Genomic DNA, 6,477 nt, shown 5'->3' on the forward strand with positions numbered 1-6,477 from the left:
CAATCTAAAGTCTGATTACGTCAACCTTGTTGCAAAGAGATATACGGTGGTTCCTGGGCTCCTTTTCCTTATATCCTTAAAATCATGTTTAGATCGCGAAATTTTCGCATTTTTTAAAAGAGAACTAAATGCGAAAATGAAGCGAAATGATCGCAAAATTTTTTTTTTCGCGAAACGATTTTTAGTTTTCGCTGAAAACCCTAGTTTTTTCTCAAACTCACTAGAAATCAACGATAATATATATATAGATATGCAGGCAGGTAGAAACCTCCTTCCTAAATTGCCTGTAGCAGACAACTAATTTTTGAACCTCTGAAAAAATGTGCACAAAGAGACATCTATAGCAAATTGATTACTTTCTATATGCCTTTCTCCCCTTTCTGCTATCTGTAGGAAATACGCATTTGTGTTATATAAACATACAGTACGCGTATTGCATCCTGTATAGTTCAAGTGTTGCTATCTGGACCTTTTTGACCAATAAAATTAAATTTCAAGGTAACACAAACATACAGTACGCGTTTTGTTTATGTTATGATCAGATCAGTTGTAATTTGTCCTAGACTCGATGTACTTTTATAGTCATAATTTTTATTTAAATTGCGTTAATTTACGTATGCCATTCAGTACAACTTGCACATTTAAACTTTGTCTAGTCAAATTCCTACCTCAGATTTATTTGCATTGATTAATTTGTTTCATTAAGTACAATATGCAGTATACATTGTTGATACAATAGTACGCATTTAGTGTTATCACGCATAAACAAAGTGATAAATTAGCAACAATCCAGAGGATAAAATGCCATGCGTACGACAGAGATGGTGCTTTGTGCTCATTATCTCAAGACCTCTAAATTTATACCTGTCTGCATATCTATATATATATTATCGTTGCTAGAAATACACACCAGGAACAGCTTTATTTACATTAAAAAAAATGTACTGCAGTTTCTGTACTCATCAAATAAGTACAATTATTTTATAAACAAAGAGATATACGGGGGTTTCCTCGGCTCATCTTCCTTGCATGTTTTAATCCTTATTAAAAGAACAAACTTTTCCAACTATGTACAGATTACAGTCAATTCCACGCTCTGCCCCTTGAGCAATGTCGGGACTCGTAATATCGGAAGTATGACGTCACAAACTGGAAGTTCTTCTCTAAACTATTATCCTGTATATAATACTGGGAAATAAATCAATGCAATTCTCAGCAAATACTGTAAGTTCTTCCTACTGTAGAAACCCATAATATCAATGAAATGTACTGCAGTGATAACCAGAAGACTCTTAAGACACATCAATTGAACAATGTTAACAGAACCAAAACTTAATTAGTCATTTAATAAGTTATATACTAGAAAAAAAAACTATTTTATTTGCAACAACGTCAAACACAATTAAGCAGTGTTAAATGTCGTCTTCCTAATCTGTTATTTTCTGGTTCTCAAAGTATTAGAGGCAAATAGTCCTATGTGCTTTGAAAAGTTTTGTATGTGCATCAATTCTAAAGACAGGTTCGACCAAGGTTATAATGCAAGGAAAGTTATTTCAGAGGTGTACACATCTTTTGTACTGCAGTGTACTGTCTCTGGGCGGTAATGTAAACACAAGACGGATGTTACAGCCTGACATGGGATCCATCTTTCACATAAATAATCAATGAAATATTCCGGTCATTGGAAACTATTATGTGAATTATCAAAATTATCAAGATTTAATGCTTTTAACCTCCTCGGATACTAAACGAACACTGATGCATCTCTTCTTGTTTACAAATTCCGCCCAGAGAGAACCGGTTCCAAAATGTAGGCAGAGTATACGCAACTGCAATTAACTTTCCTTGCATTACAACCTTATGGTCGACATTAAAGTCTCCTGAGGGCAAACCTTAAAAGAAATTTACCGGGTATCCGAAACCAAACCTGGCCACGAAACCGGGTTAGCTCTCTTAAGTCTGGGTTTGAGTTTCGTAAGGGTTTTGGGAAACTCCGGAAACTCAGAATGTTACGGGGCAATACCTCAAAATGAAACCCTTGTGTAGGAGTAGGGTTACTGCTGGGAAAGTGAGTTTTGTAGTGATTGTGGAACATATGAAGCACCATTTCTTCGTATTTATGCTTTAAATGGCTTCATATATGTTCCAAATACTTGATCAGTTAAGATCTCTCTCTCTATAGACTTGATAGTGAATAGAGTACAGTCAAATCGAACTTTAAAACATTTTTCTGTTAAAAGTGAATACAGTAATTTATTTAGGTTTATCTGCTAGGATATCATAATTTGGAAATTGTTTTCAATATTTCAGTGAAATGAAAGAGAGAATTGTGATCATTTCAGAAATGTTCTTTATTTTATCTTTGTAAACAATTTACGTTTTGTTAACGCCCCTTTAGTGACGCATCATGTTTGGTGCTAGTCATCTAGGTAATTTCTTAGAGAACGATTCTAGACCCCGCCCCCCCCCTCCCCCCTCATAATGACATGTATACATGCTCATTGTAAACACATGGATATAATTGGACTTGTGGCCGGAGCGCTTTGCACCCTAACCTGTCATAGCTGCGGCGCTCGGCAATCTAGTCTGTTCTATAGCCGCAGCGCTTGGCTCCCAGCCTGTCCTATTCTCAGCGCTTGGTCCAGAAATTCTCCTAACCCAGCCTTCCTAACCTTGAAAAAATACAAAATAAATATTAATTTTATTGATAAATATGTCTTTTTCTTTTGACATACATCAGCCTGTATAATTCATAATCCCAAACAACATTAACATCTACAATTTTCTGAAACATTTAAAAATCCTTAAGAATCATTGATTTAAACATACATCTATATTTCAATGTTTGATTCAATGAGACAAAGTTCTGAAAATTGTTGAAAATTCAATTTTTTTGTTTTCATTGCAAAAAATAACAAATGACACATATTTTAATATCCTTTTACCACTGGCTTCTCAAAAATGTTAGCTGAAGTCTAAATAATAATATCTGCAATAGACTGCCGAAGAAAAATTAACATTAATCTACCTAATACATTAAAATAGTTTTTTCAAAAAGTCTTGTAAATCACTTTTGCTTAAAAATCTTAGTGATATTGTAAAAATTTAGAATGCAACAGAAAAAAAAATTGTAGCCTTAGAATTTTTTAAAAACTTTTTTAAAGTTTAATTAGTACCAAAAATATTCTTTAAACTAAAAGAAAGTCTCAGCAAATTCACAAATGTATCTGATGACAACTACAGATGTTTAAAAAAATCTGTAGCTCCACCTTTCTGGACATTATAAGAGTGTAAATTTAAATCTTTCCTTGGATGGGCCGACTATTACGCCAAAAAACGGATACCAATTTTATCACTTTCAAGTGCGTAGCAGCTTTATTCATAAAACACCACAGCTGGAGACTCCAACTACAGCATATTTTAACCCAGTTTCCTAGAGTTTCAAAATATGTTTTAAGAACATGAAACCCGAACTCTGCCAAACCCGGGTTTCAGGAAACCGGGTATCGTAGCGAGTTTTAAAATTTTTTAAGTTTTGCACTCAGAGTGTACTTTCCTATACTCTCCTGTACTTTCGTACAACTGTACAGCTGTAGTCTGTACATTTCATAACTTAAAAAAACTTCCTCGCTGCGCTTTTGATAAGCCAAAGGCAAAATTGGTGGAGGGAATCCTTGGTAAATAGAATTTACTTGATTCCCATATATACTTTGCTTGTCAGTTTGTGTGTTTGTTTGTAACTAATAAACGTCAAAATGGCCGAACCGATCACAACAAAAGGGAAGGTTTATGTATGATTTCCATAAATTTTGAAAATCCACTTTTTTGATTTTGTTTTATAATGTATACAAAGAGATAGTGTTCACAATTTAAATAGAAGATCGGCGCGAAGCGCCCCACGTGGATTTAACGCGGTTTTGTCAATATTTCAGAAAACTGTGACTTTCTACCACAATTTGACCCCTTTTGCATAATTTCATAGTCTTTTATCTTAAATACTTTTTTGTTGGCATATACATTTTAAATGAAAAAGTATAAAATAAACAAATCTGTAAGTTTAGACTGTTGAGTTATAGACGAAAACACGTTTGATTTCAAATAAAAGAAACCGACTGCTTCTCTCTCTGGTTAGTTCAGGGTGGCCCTAAAAGCCTACAAATTAAAAATTTCTTCAACGTATACAGGGTTACACACAAAACATGAGACTTAAGAGACGACTGTGAGGAATAAAGTTTCTTTAAGCCTGCAGCAGGTGTACACTTTGCAGGGTCTATCTTTATTAGCTTTAAAACCTGAGTTAAGTTAAGTCCAAATCAAACTTTCATTTCATCATATTTAAAGAAATTCAGGTCCTCGTTAAGGTTTCATTCTAATGGTAACCATACATTGCTAAAGGCATGGATAAAGAAATGAAAAACGAATTGGAGATGAAAATGTCTTATGGCCATAGACGGTGATGATCAGAAGCGTATACAGAAGGGGGTATGGCCGGGCTCAGCCCCCTCCTCTTCCTGGTTTCCAGGGGGTTTTCAGGCCAAAACAGGTTCTAAGAACCCTTCCACCCCTGCATTACATGGAATAAATTGTAAGCCCCCCCCTGGAACAATTCCTGTAAAGGCCCCTGGTGATGATTTCATGTTTTTATCAGATAATCTGGGTTTTTTTTATCTATTTATCTTTTCATCTATTTATCTTGCTATCGATATATCTACATAAGTATCTATATATATATACATATTTATCTATATATAGATTTCCATCAAACTATTTATCTATTTTTCTATTATCCATATATTTCCGGCACATGCACACTCCTCTAAACGATATAAATAGCTAAGATATGTTTCTGAGTGCCGGAATTACATTGATCTATCTAAGTATCCGTCTATCTATTTATCTATATATCTATCAATCTATATATATCTCTCTATATCTATCTTTCAATCTATTTAGACATTTATTATTCTATTTATCTATCTATCTAACTATCTTTCAATCTATATAAACATTTATTGATCTATCTATCTATCTATCTATCTATCTATCTATGTATCTCGTGGTGTAAATGAATTTGGTAGAACATTGTACAAATAATGTTAACAAGGTTTAGGTTAAGGTAATAAATGAATCTATCTATCTATCTATCTATCTATCTATCTATCTATCTATCTATCTATCTATCTATCTATCTATCTATCTATCTATCTATCTATCTATCTATCTATCTATCTATCTATCTATCTATCTATCTATCTATCTATCTATCTATCTATCTATCTATCTATCTATCTATCTATCTATCTATCTATCTATCTATCTATCTATCTATCTATCTATCTATCTATCTATCTATCTATCTATCTATCTATCTATCTATCTATCTATCTATCTATCTATCTATCTATCTATCTATCTATCTATCTATCTATCTATCTATCTATCTATCTATCTATCTATCTATCTATCTATCTATCTATCTATCTATCTATCTATCTATCTATCTATCTATCTATCTATCTATCTATCTATCTATCTATCTATCTATCTATCTATCTATCTATCTATCTATCTATCTATCTATCTATCTATCTATCTATCTATCTATCTATCTATCTATCTATCTATCTATCTATCTATCTATCTATCTATCTATCTATCTATCTATCTATCTATCTATCTATCTATCTATCTATCTATCTATCTATCTATCTATCTATCTATCTATCTATCTATCTATCTATCTATCTATCTATCTATCTATCTATCTATCTATCTATCTATCTATCTATCTATCTATCTATCTATCTATCTATCTATCTATCTATCTATCTATCTATCTATCTATCTATCTATCTATCTATCTATCTATCTATCTATCTATCTATCTATCTATCTATCTATCTATCTATCTATCTATCTATCTATCTATCTATCTATCTATCTATCTATCTATCTATCNACCTTAAACTCAACTATTCGCCCAATTTGTATAGAAACATTGTCATACCTTAAACTGAACTATTCGCTAAACTTGTATTGAAACATTGTCATAACTTAAACTTTCATACTGCATCTGAAAATATTTCTACAACTCTGAATTCTGGTTAAGTTGAAATTATTAAAATTATAACTTACTGTTGTCTTAATGAATAATTAAAAGATCATACTAGAAAAACGCTAAACTAATAAAACGTACATATATAAAACGCATAGCTCAACAACGCTACACTTAGAAAACGCTACCAGATTAAACGCTAGTAAAGAAAAAAACGTTACTCTATCAAAATATTCTGATTTTAGATTGAAGCTTTCGATTACTAACCAAGTTTCGGGAGGGTCGCACAGCTGCGTCTGAGGATACTGGATTTGCTGGTGTGTCTGATCTATAGATTTGATAGATAGATAAATATATCAACTAGATTACAACTAAACAGGTTATTACCTCATTTACGGAAAGAGATGGAGGGGGGGGGGGGG

Source organism: Eurytemora carolleeae, unplaced genomic scaffold (assembly GCF_000591075.1).
Source record: "Eurytemora carolleeae unplaced genomic scaffold, Eaff_2.0 scaffold7, whole genome shotgun sequence".
In the NCBI taxonomy this organism is placed as follows: Eukaryota; Metazoa; Arthropoda; class Copepoda; order Calanoida; family Temoridae; genus Eurytemora; species Eurytemora carolleeae.